Here is a 12,898-nt window from a genome sequence, read left to right as displayed (position 1 = left end):
TTCAGAGAAATAATGTTCCCAGTGAAATAGCATCTAAATCTCAGTGGACAAGGTGTTGTTTTGTTTTGTTTTTTTGTTTGTTTGTTTTGTTTTGTTTTGTTTTGTTTTTTATATAGCATCAAGGGATTGGTAGAAAGGGAAATTATTTGGTCCTGGAGATATCCAGGAATCCAGTATCTTTTGGTTACCTGTCCTCACAAGCTGCTGAGTTGTCCCTTTTCTCTTTTCCAAGACACGAGGCTTATGGATTCTTCTCTTCAACTACCTTCTTCTCCCTCCACTCTTGCTTCAGTCCAAGACAATCTTAGAAGTGGTATTGGAGTGGTATAAAGACAGTAGTTATGAGCCAGGCTACACTTGGTTAGAATCCCAATTCTGTCACTAAATGGCTATGTGACCTTTATAAAGTTATTTATCATCCTTATACCTCAATTTTCACTTCTTTAAAATGGGGGTAATTACAATGCCTATTTCATGGGATTATTGCAAGTATTACATAAATTAGTGCCTAGTCAAGTATCTAGAATCATTTTGAAGCAGGATGAGTGCTCAGTGTTAAGTGTTATTATTATTATGTCTATTCTTATTGTGGTGAAGAAAGTAGAGGTGGGGAATGAGAGGGACAAAGGATGTTTTCATAACATTCTTATTTTGTGGTTTCTGTTTCTACTGGACTCATTACTGTCCCTGAATTTCCCAATGCCTTTACCCTGACACACTCTTCTCTATTTTCTTCTCTGCCCTTTATCACTTGCCATGTTGGTTGTGCAGGGTTCTCTCTACATTAACAACTTCACTTTGTTGGAGGTCTCAAAGGAAGCTTGGATCTTGAAAAGAAATCTCCTTTGTGTAGAAACTTTGAATGTGTTCTATTTACTGTGTTTTATTTCTATGATATGCTGACCCTGAACCATTGTCTTTAGGCAAGGTCTCTCCCAACTTTGGTGAGCAATTAAGGGCTGGAGAATTCTTTTTTTCCTCTTCTCCTTCAGAAGGTTTAACTCTCAAGTCCAGGCTAAATAATTGATCAAGTTGTTTTTATTAAGAAATCACCAATGTTTTAAGTCTTTGTAAAGTATAATTTAGACTGGATACATTTCCTTTACAATTCAATTCACCCAAATATGAATTAAAGAAAGAGCAATAGTCAGGATTTGTAGAGCGCTGTGTGTCAAGTCCTACAGTAATCAACAAACACTGTAACAGTTAATCATTAATCAGTCATTATAACATGACTATATATATGACTATATGACTATAAGATAGACAGTCATTATAACATGTCTATGAGATAGCTGTTAATTTTTCCATTAATGATTTTCTCCTTAAATGAGGAGGTTAAGAAACTGGCCAATACAGAGGTGCCTGGGTGGCTCAGTCGGTTAAGCATACAACTTTGGCTCAGGTCATGATCTCATGGTTCATGGGTTCGAGCCCCATGTCAGGCTCTGGGCTGACAGCTCAGAGCCTAGAGCCAGCTTCGGATTCTGTGTCCCCCTCTCTCTGCCCTCCTTTCTCACGCTTTGTCTGTCTGTCTCTCTCTCTCAAAAATAAATAAACATTAAAAAAAAAAGAAACTGTCCAATACTTAATGGTTGGTAAACGGTAGGATCAAGAATGAAACTTAGGTCTGGCTGGGTTTCAAACCAGAGTTTTATCCATCTCATTTTACTGCCTCTCAAGTATTTATTTACTGCTTAATATGTGCAAGGCTCAAGCAAAGGAAAACATGAAAAGGAGTCACTGTATTCCAGAATTCATATTTACTGGAAGAATTTTTTAATAATCAACTAGCTGCACTAAAAATCAGACTTCGATAGGTACTTTAGTAAAGGATTGACAAAATTGTATGATACAATACTGGACAGAAAATTCATTTCGATGATTGCAGAAGGTTGTATCAAGGACATGAAATTTAATACGGGTCTTCCAGATAGAGGAAGAATGAACATAGAGAGAAAAATGATTGGCAAAAAGAAATGACAGTAAATGGAGCAGGAGCTGGGTAGAAAGTGTGATTCAATCAGCATTCAGCTATTAAATAAGCATGACATTTAGTGGGACTCAAAAAGGGGTAGGGGACTATGTTTTGTAGTATTTCTGGGGTCTAGACAGTTAACTGGCCACTGTTACCCCAGATTCTTGGAATTGTTAAAGGTCTCTCAGGTAAGAATTTGTTTGGTCTTAGAGATAAAACATAGAATAAATGATAGTACAAACACAGCTTTTAAACCAAACCTTTTTGTGTGACATAAAGCTTCTTATAATGTTTTTTACAAAATATTGGTCACAAACACTTCTCAAAGAATGCTGCCCTGAACTTTAATACTGTTTCCCACTTTTTGACCTGGACCAAAAACAAAACAAAACAAAACAACAACAACAAAAACATTTGATTTTGAAAAAGCTCTTCTTGCTAACGGAGTATAATTCTTACTATTATTAATTTCTGATATTAATAAAGTTTAAAACATAGCAAAATGGCATGGATTCAGCTGTAAAATGTCTTTTCATCATGAGGATTTATACATTGTCTAAAAGTTGCGTTTTCACTTTGAAGAAAAGACCAGTGATATAATTGTATGCATTGCTGTTGAGGTTGGCAGGTGGAGAAGGGAAGTGGGAGGCTGTGTATGGCCAAACATTAAAGTGTGAGAAAACATAAAATTAGTAATACCCTGGCCCAAGTTATGAAGGATTTTGAAACAGTAGAAGTGTGGCATTTTTATTAAAATTTAAAATATGCATACTCAACACCAAATAAATCAATGGTGGGTTATTATAGCTTTCATAGCCTGAAGGCCAATGTTACCAACGATACAGAATTTGCTTTGATAGAGCAATAAAGTAAGACTTCAAATTGCATCAAACCCTCCAATTAGCCAGTGAGAGTCAGACATGGGCTTCTCTGGTTATCATGATTCCTCTATAGACTAAAACTCCAAATAAAGTAAACCTTCAGAATTATTTTACAAAGCTGAAAAGGATCATCCCTTGATACTAAAATTAGTAAGTATGAAAGATGGCATTCCTTATATCAACAAACAGATTCACTTAAGAGGTTTAGAACTGAAGTGTACTGGGAATGGGATATTTCCAGGTTTCATCAGGAAAGCTAGAGTTTCTTCTAAATTGGGAGGCTTTTCCTTAGCACATTATCTTACCCTCTACTCTAAGCCCATTTCTCTTGACAGTCAACTTGCAAATTCGTACTTCCTCTTCAGGGCAGCTCAAATTCTTCATTCTCTATAAATTATTTTCTTTTTGTTTTAAAGTTTATTCATTTATTTTGAGAGAGAAAGTGTGAGCAGAGGGAGGGGCAGAGAGAGAGAGACAGAGAGAGAGAGAGAGAGAGAGAGAGAGAGGATCCCAAGCAGTCTCAGCACTTCAGTACAGAGCTTGACGTGGGGCTCGAACTCATGAACCTATATCATGACCTGAGCCAAAATCAAGAATCGGATGCTTAACTGACTGAGTCACCCAGGCACCCTTCTAGAATTTTTTTTCTAGAATTCAGATGTTTTTTGGTTTTGTTTTCCCTTGTGATTCTCCTCTACCTTAGGTTTTAATGACTCCAGAAATTATGATTGGAAATTAGAAATGTTTGTGGGCCTCCCCTTCTTTTCCCTGAACCATTCATTTTTTGAAAGCCAGGACTGGTTATTTTTGTCTCTGACAATGCCTGATGTGACAGGTAATATGTTTGTTGAATAAATCTTAAATGGACATACAAATTGTTCCCTAGCATGGCCAAGTTAACAAAGATTTATTCTGAGATCAGATGTACACACACACACACACACACACACACACACACACACGATATTCTTAAGTATATCAAAACATATTCAAAGTAACTTTAAGCAGTTAAAAAAGAAGGGAAGTTGTCTATATGATTTTGTAATTATTTTGATTTTTAAAGAGAACCAAATAGTAGAATATGCATATGTTTCCACAGTTCTGAAAAGAGAAAGTGTGGCAGTTTTTAAAGACTAGTATCAATTATTTGGGTGAAAATATATTTCAAGAAAAAAAATTAAGTTATGAGTCAAATACTGAAATAACCCTAAACTATATGACTCTTGTTTTAGTCCAAGGCACACAGATAAGACTTCTGATCTATAATTTGGTTCCCCTGCATTAATTTACCCATCAGGAGGGAGAATCCAAGGAAATGACGGGTGCTGTTTATCTAGCCAGATATCTTTGTCATTGTGGTTGTATAAATTGTCATTCTGGTTTATCCCTCCCCTTCTTTGTGAGATTAGCCCCTGAATCAATTCCTCAGAGCATAATCACTTGTGGAACAGTTGATACCACAGAGTAGTTCTTGGGCTGAATACCTAAAGACTGAATGATAGATTGTGGAAATGCTACTACTACTGAGCCTTACCTGAAAAGTGGACCAGCCAGTCAGTCTCCATTTATAGTAGCTCTCGGAAGCAGCAGTTGGTAGCTGAGTGTTCCAGGTTCCAATCCAAATTTATGTGGCGTAATTGCTCCCATCAAAATTTTTTCTTCTTAAACCTACAGATGATTGTAGTGTCCTTAATTGCAATTTATGATATTATAAAGGATCACTATATTGTACACCTGAAGCTAATATTATACTGTATGCTAACTAACTGGAATTTAACTAAAACAAAAAAAGAATTACTGCAATGAACATCCTTTTACGTGTCTTCTTAAATATATATTTAATGTATATTTTTAATATTTTAAAATATTACATATATATAATTTAGTTAGAAGATACATCAAGAGGTAGATTTTTTTGAATCATAGAGTCATATCCAAGAGTATTAATAAGCTGCATGACAGAGGTATTGTCAATCAGAAAGGTATTATCAATCAAGCAGCTATGGGAAATGTAGGAATTTATATTAGTCCTGGAAATGTGTTATACCTTTATTGTAGGTTACCAAATTATCCAAGGAAGATTATACCAATTTATTATTCTCCAGAAGTGGAAACTCTAAAAATTTAACTCTCCCTTGAAGTTTGCATATGCTCTCAGCTTATTCTATCACATTAGATGATCTTTATTTAACTTAACTTGTATTTCCCAATGAAGAAAAGGGAATAACTAAGGCAAGTATTGGTTATAAATTCCTGTTCTAGAACCTATTCTTTTTAAAATTTTTAAAATGTTTTTATTTATTGTTGAGACAGAGAGAGACAGAGCATGAGCAGGGGAGGGGCAGAGAGAGAGGGAGACACAGAATCTGAAGCAGGATCCAGGCTCAGCTGTCAGCACAGAGCCAGACGTGGGGATTGAACTCACAGACTGTGAAATCATGACCTTAGCTGAAGTTGGATGCTCAACTGACTGAGCCACCCAGACACCCTGAACCTATTCTTTATAATACCGTAATAAGACTTTTACACCAGTGACTTGTTAAACAAAACTAAAATTTAGTTGAAAAGACTAAACCTATACAATGTAATGATTGTTATAATATATAATTTATTAAAATATCATAAAATATAAATGTATATGTATATACAACTAGAGTATGGTTCTGGAATTAAATACCAATTTTTCCTCCTTAGTATTTCAATGTAACATTGATAATGAATATCTGTCTCAGTATCTGTTTTAGTCCTAGTCCAAAATGTTGTTCTTTTACTGTATTTATTATTATTTTTTTAACCTACATTCCAGATAGGTTAACCCAAATATTATTTTTTCTTAATATCAATGCAAACATGCATGCATATTCATGGATAATTACCATATTACTTCAGTCTATGATCTTGCATAGTTTTTATGCTTTTGTAATACATTTTATTAAAATTCTTTCTAATTCTGATTTTTCAATTACAGATGCTCAAGATAGGTTTTTCCAGAACTAAATAAGAACTACTTACAAGATCAGTACCTAGCTCCTGGAGTCACTTCAAAGGAAAGCATAATTACCAAAGAATTCATAGTATGGGGTTTGAATAAGATCAGAAGTCAAGAAACCGAATCAGATACCAAAGGCTATAAGGTAACTAGTGGGTAAATTAGGTTAGTGGTATTAGATAACAGAGCAATCAAAGAATGAGATGTTTGAACCATAAGGGAACAAAGATAAAGTGATGTATATATCAGTAAAATAGATTTTTATTAAAATATCAATAAAATAAGTTTTTTAGAACAAATACCTATTGTCCACTGCAACTCTCAGTTGAGCATGGAAGATAGGTTTAGACACACAACTTAGAGATTTGGAGAAAGATCTTTAAAGACTTAAACTAAGAGATATAAATATTTCCAGACAGAGAGCTTTTTGAAGTCATCTTTGCACACCTCCAATCATATGGTTATTGTATATATAAAAAACAAAATAATGTTCCACATAGATAATCAAGGTATAATTTCCAAGCTGCTTCTCTGTGTTTACTATACATAATTCAGACCTAACATCTTTGAACCCCAGAGAGAAATTTAAAGTTAGTCTACATTACTCAGGATGCAAAATTATTATTAATTTCCTAGCAATCACATCTAAGGACAATTATCAAAAATTTCCTAAAAGAGTTACATTTTAGCATTCCATATTAAAACTCACTGGTCTGACTCTGGAATTAAGTGTGGGCTTGTTTATCTAAATATATTATTTCTAAAAGCATAATGGCATTAGTTATCCTCAAAATAATATAGGAACTGAGTATCACAGATGAGTTATTGTATTTATTTTGCTGTTAATTAGTGCTACAGGGATTCAAAAATGATATTTTGATATAATTAACAACTAAAAACAATTACTTCTATGTAAAAAATAGCATATCTACTACATCACTACTTTTTGGTGGATATCTCAACTAAAAAGCTGAAAGGCAATAGTAAAATATTAAGTGAATGTGAAATTATATAGTGAAATAAATATTGATTCAAATGTTTCACTTCAGTAGAAGAAGACAAATTGGGGTAAAATATCATTAGTTTATTTTGTTTATGTAGTTTTTCTAGATTTCTGAAAAACATAAATATCACACATTGAACTCTAACACAGGTGAAAATAAAATACATTTTCCACTTTGGGAAAACACTTTTTTTTATTTAAAGGAAATTAAATTATCAGTATGAGTTAATTAGTAGAAGTAATTACATAAATAGGAGTAGCCAGAAAAACAAAACAAAACAAAACAAAAACTAATTCTCAACTCCGGCTTATTTTCTCTCACAGATGTTGAAATAACCAGTATCCAATTCTTAAATCACCCAGTCATATCAATTATTTATTTCTTTGATGGATGCTCTTTACTTGGTCTCACCTATTCTGAGTACAATGAAACAAATAGGACTATATTCACACATTTGATATATGCATAAGGATTAAGCTCCAATTTCAATAATATCAAATGATCATAGCATTACTTAGTTTTCAATAAAATATAAGCACAAATTCTTACAGTCACTTAAAACTGAGTTTTAAGTCATTACTCTAACATTTGGATAGCATCACCTCAAGATAGGTTACACAAACACATTCAAAAGTGCTCATAATTCGTACTTAAGTAGAATAGAATCTAATGCTCAGAAAATATTTATGTTTCTGCTTAAAGCCATAAAAAATTAATGAGAGGATCTAAGATGGATCTGAAATTCAAGGTGCCATGATGTCAATCACTCTTTATTGTTTGAAAGTTAAAGTCCCTCTGGGGGGCCAAATAATAAAGGAGAAAAGGGAAGACCAAGAGAAAAATAGGAGGGTTGCAAACCTTGTCAATGGTGCATATGTTCCCAGTTACCAAGTCTGTAGCTCCCATTTCAGTCTTCAGTGCTTAAGGTCAGTGTATGACATGTCTCTCCATCAAATACTGTCAGTTTTCCTAAAAGTTTTCAGAATGAGCTGGAGAGTCATCAAATGCTTTTCCTAATGTACAAGTTATTTAAAAGCTTATGATTTTGGAGTGAGTATACTAAATGGTTCTCAAGTAGGACTCCTACCCGAAAGATTCTTTCTTTCTTTTTTTAATGTTTATTTATTCATTTGGAAGAAAGACAGAGAGAGAGAGAGAGAGAGAGAGAGAGAGAGATGTCAGCTTAGAGTCCCACGCAGGGTCTGATCTCACAAACAATGAGATGACCTGAGATGAAATCAAGAGTCAGGGGCTCAACCAACTGAGCCACCCATGTGCCCCCCCAAATGTTTCTTAAAACACTTATTTAGCCTTTAAAAGCAAAAGATGCTTCTGAAATAATTTACACTTGTTATATTAACTGACTAACAAAACATTTTTAAGTGGATAAAATCTCCACTTGTTAAAAAAAATTAAACTTTCTTTCTAGTGAGATATTCTACAGATAACTTCCATTTTCATTCCTGAAGTGCCTTGATAATGTCTTTAGAGATTCTAGTTAACATGCTTCTTATTTATTCCCAGTGGCAATTTTCACTATCCCCCAAAGAATTATATAGCTTAAAATTTTTAAGTTATTTCAACATTTTTAATTAACAATTGATACCTATGAAAGTATAAAAATTTTTTTAACCTTAATTATGTGATTCAGGCAAAAATATAAGAAACAATTATTCTTGATAAAGTATAGAAAATATTCTTGGTAAAATGAGGATTCTGGCTACCATGATATGTAAAAAATATTGGTAGAGCCAGAAATGCAGCTAAGCAATTATATTTGAATTATTTTTCTTTCATTAAAATATAATGCTTCAAGGAGTAGAAAGTAGTCAGAAACTTTTAAAGAACAATAGTCATGCCTCATCGTGTCTTTGTCCCCAGTGAATATATGGACACACTCAACACACACGCATATATAAACATATACAGGTACATATATATGCGCACACTTATCTTTCTCCTCCTTTAACCTTATTGTATTGTACATCATTAAGTCTAGTTTTATTCTTGTGAATAACACAATTCATTCCGCTAATGTTTAGTGACTGCTTATTCTATGATAGGCATAATTCTAGACAATGAGGAACAGAACAGACAACTTATGATTAGAAATGCAATTCTCCAACATAGTCAATGTTCAATAATATTGAAATAATGAGGGCCCCTGAGTGGTTCAGTCAGTTAAGCATCCAACTCTTGATTTTGGTCCAGGTCATGATTTCAGGGCTTGTGCAATCCAGACCCAAATAGGGCTCTATGCTGACAATGTGAAGTCTATTTGGGATTCTCTGTCTCTCTCTCTCTCTCTCTCTCTCTCTCTCTCTGCCCCTACCCTACTCATGCTTTCTCTCTCAAAAATAAATAAATAAAAACTTTAAAGTAGAAATAATAATTTTCCATGTATTTTATTGTGGCTTTTTTGGTTGAAAGTAATAGCACCTAACTATAACAGTTTTTTAAAAGGAGAAGGATTTAAGACACGCAATTGAAAAGTTCAAAGATTGATTTGAATTAAGACCCAGCTGTATACAAGATTTTGACTGTTATTTTTTGGGTTTTTTTTCACCTCCAGAATGCATGCTTTCCTCTTTATGTAAGTTCCTTCCACGGAAGGCTTTTTCTACATGGCAGGAAAGATCGTAGTTGATAGCCCCAAGCCTATATTTCTATTGCTTTGTGAGTCAAAGAATGAGAGATATTTTCTCATTTAACATTATAAATCTTAGGAAAAACTCTTGCTGTAGACCATCCTTCAACCAATCACTTTGGAAAAAATTATCTAATTGACTGTGTCTGCATTACATGTCTGCTGTTGTGGAGGCAGTGGAGGGGAAGAAGGAGATTGAGGCACAGTCCCTTCAAATTGTAGACATAGATTTGCCATGGGAAAAAATGCTCAAAAATTAGACTAAGTGAGGAATGTTTGCTGGGCACAAAATAATAGTCATTCTGTATGGTAATTTTCAGCACAATTGAGATGTGATCATTTGCTTGTTGGTTATTCACTTAAAGTGCATACCTCATTGCCTTTTCATGATCTCCTATGTAAGTGCTATTATAATTATGCATTCCCCAGATTTAGCTATTGACTGGTAGTCTTCAGAAAACCCAATTCAAATTGCTTCTGATATTGCAAATAAAAGTTATATAATTTGATAGTCAAATACGTATTCGTTATCTAAAACTACCATAGAAATAACTGTAAATGTGAAATAATTTCTGGGTATGAAGAATAGAAGCACGTTGAGGAAAGGATGGGGAAATATCTAGTATTTTTAAGACCAATTATTATGTACTGGGTCTCAGTCTGGACAAATATTTTACATTATGTCACCAATTTCTTACAATTCCCTCATGAGAGATACATTGCCACTTTAGTTTTCAAACGGGAAAAGTAGATGTGGACAGGCAGACATCTAACACAGATTAACCTGACTCTCAATTCCACATTTTTTTCTCCATACAAAAGAGTGTGTTTAAGAACAAAAATCTAGGGGCACCTGGGTGCCTCAGTTGGTTGAGGGTCTGACTTTGGCTCAGGTCATGATCTCATGCATGGTTCATGAGTGCGAGCCATGTGTTGGGCTCTGGGCTGGCAGCTCAGAGCCTGGAGCCTGCTTCCGATTCTGTGTCTCCCTCTCTCTCTGCCCCTCCCCCGCCATGCTCTGTCTCCCTGTTTCTCAAAAATGAATAAACACTAAAAAAAAAGAACATAAATCTATTTGAGTGTGCATGTGTATATGTGTGTGAGAGGGAGAGAGAGGGAAAGTAGAGAGAGAGAGAGAGAGAGAGAGAGAGGTCTCAGCTTCAGAGTTCCCAGTGTCATCAGTGGGTTTCCTTGACACTAACAGCTCAATTTATTTTTCTGCCTAATCCTGCTTCCCTCACTTCCTTATGAGTGTTATTCCTAAAAGCATTCTTCAATAAACCACTTGTGTGCAAATCTCCATCTCAAACTCTGTTTCCCAGGAAACCTAACTTATGTTAGTTGGTGCTAAGAGTAATCCTAAAATGCAGAATCTAAGAAGCACTTTGAAGCTGAATTACCTGCTGGTTGGTTGACATAAAGAGGACCCTATTACTGGTAAGTAGAGCACGGAGTAGTGCCTTGCACAAAGTAGCAGTTCAGCTCTTACATCTCTTCCTTGTGGTTTAACTGGTATAATACAGCAGCGAAAGGAAATGTGATGGAAGGTGCAATATCTCAGGCATTCGAGAGATCTGAGGGAAGTAATTATGAGAACTATGACATTAAATGTCGTTAATGAGCTATGGATGCACTAAATAAACACAATGGAAGGCTGAGGTTGATTAATCAACATTGTAAGAATAAATATAAAAACTGACAAAGGCTAAATGTGGTAGATATAAATAGATGATCATACATGGAATCTAGAAGACAGCAAAAATTCAGGATCAGCCCTAGGATAGACATTAAGAATAGCAGAGCTCCAGAGACAGTAAAATTCTCAATGCCAGAAAGTCTGCTATGCCAGAATTATGTCTTGAAGGAGCACCCTGATGGTGAAGGAGTGGGACCCAGAAACAAGAGGTGGGGGCAGCTGAGCTTATGCACTCAAAACATTGAATTCTCAGTTTCCCCTGAACACCTGGACCTGTGAAAGCATTGTTCTCTTCCTGGTTAGAAACTTTTGCTTCCTCTGCATTGCTTGGAAATAATGTAGAGGAATCTGTTTTATTAAACAAATGAGCCCTCAAAATCTTCCTCCTCTTCTGGACACAAGATCAAAAACTAACATTAAGTCTAAATGTGATCTAGTCAGGGAAGTCCTGTGTCTTCTAGGAAAAGAAATGAACCACAAATAATCTATAGAACCTAGTCAAAATATACTGGGATGCATAAAGCAAACCACACAAAAATCATTTTGTTTATTTAATAAAAGTCAACTTTTAAATTCATCAAGTTAACTCAACTTTGTTCCTATTTTCTTGGAGGAAGAAGCATTCCAACAGTGTTTTCCCAGAGAGGACTGAATTGGAAAGACCTACTAAAAGAGATAATCATCAAGGAACATATAGGAGAAGATCTTCCTAGTTGCTACATATTTTCTTTTTCCTGTCCCTTGGAAGCCCGATAGTTAATGATTGTTCATCAATCCAAGTTGCTCTTGAACTAGGCTCGAAGTGATGGCTTCCAGGACATATGATTATCAAATGAGCTATTTTCTGGCAATCAGGGTTTTAGTCAGGTAAGCTGTATAAAAAAATGCATATAACATGGATAAAAACTTTAGTTTTAAAGGCCATAGTTGATAAAAATTGATAATACCTAAAGTACTTATAAATTTTCAGCCTTCCAAGTAGTTTTGGATTTATAGACATAAAAGATAGTCATGTTCATAGTTTTAGGGTTTCTCATATGCCATATTGTTAACTACATGATGACTTTAATGTTGTCTTGGTTGGGGGAAAATATCTGAAAGAGAATAATCATTTATAAATAATTGCATTCAATTTTTACAGACATGAAAATGAAGACGGGTTCTGTGAGTTCCAGTTAGCACAATATTATACACCTTTCAGATCACCCATAGTAATCATATTTTAATTGTAACACAAAGTGAATAGCTTTTATTCTAAAGGAAAAGCACTAGATGCTAATGAGCATCACGTAAGTATACTTGATGAGCTCACATTTTCTGAACGAAATTAAGTCTTTGGTTAGTTCTTCCAGTAACTTTTCTTTGTTGAAAATTTGGGCAAGTTATAGGAATAGGGAAGAAATAGGAAAATAGCCAAAATTCATGATGAGAAGGATGGAGGAGTTGCAATTCAAACCAATGTCCCTATGTGATGGTCTTCTTCCTATGTAAAATGAATATGGGAAAAGCATTTCTATGAGCAAGTTTTAGAATTAGTGAATTTTCATGGAAGGTAGGAAGATGCTGATCGTTTGGACCCATTTATAAAATAGCACTCAAAAACAGTAAGGAAAAAATGAAAGGTAATATTAATTACCTTTGGTAATAACAACTACCATGGCAGATTGATACTGCCATGACTCATTAGATGTTTCCCAAAGGTG

At 34.6% G+C, this 12,898-nt stretch overlaps 1 long non-coding RNA gene across 1 annotated transcript; it reads left to right on the top strand.

Moving 5' to 3' along the window:
• Window positions 1-5,835: 5,835 nt before the first annotated feature.
• On the top strand, window positions 5,836-12,399 carry LOC122241497. The gene is made up of 4 exons (XR_006221662.1): window positions 5,836-5,993; window positions 10,822-10,936; window positions 11,809-12,062; window positions 12,337-12,399. It is a non-coding gene; the product is annotated as an uncharacterized LOC122241497 (long non-coding RNA).
• Window positions 12,400-12,898: the final 499 nt, after the last annotated feature.

The sequence above is a fragment of the Panthera tigris genome, chromosome C1 (genome assembly GCF_018350195.1).
Source record: "Panthera tigris isolate Pti1 chromosome C1, P.tigris_Pti1_mat1.1, whole genome shotgun sequence".
In the NCBI taxonomy this organism is placed as follows: domain Eukaryota; kingdom Metazoa; phylum Chordata; class Mammalia; order Carnivora; family Felidae; genus Panthera; species Panthera tigris.
The sequence above is the reverse complement of the archived record's forward strand: the minus strand, read 5'-3'. Positions and strand labels throughout refer to the sequence as shown.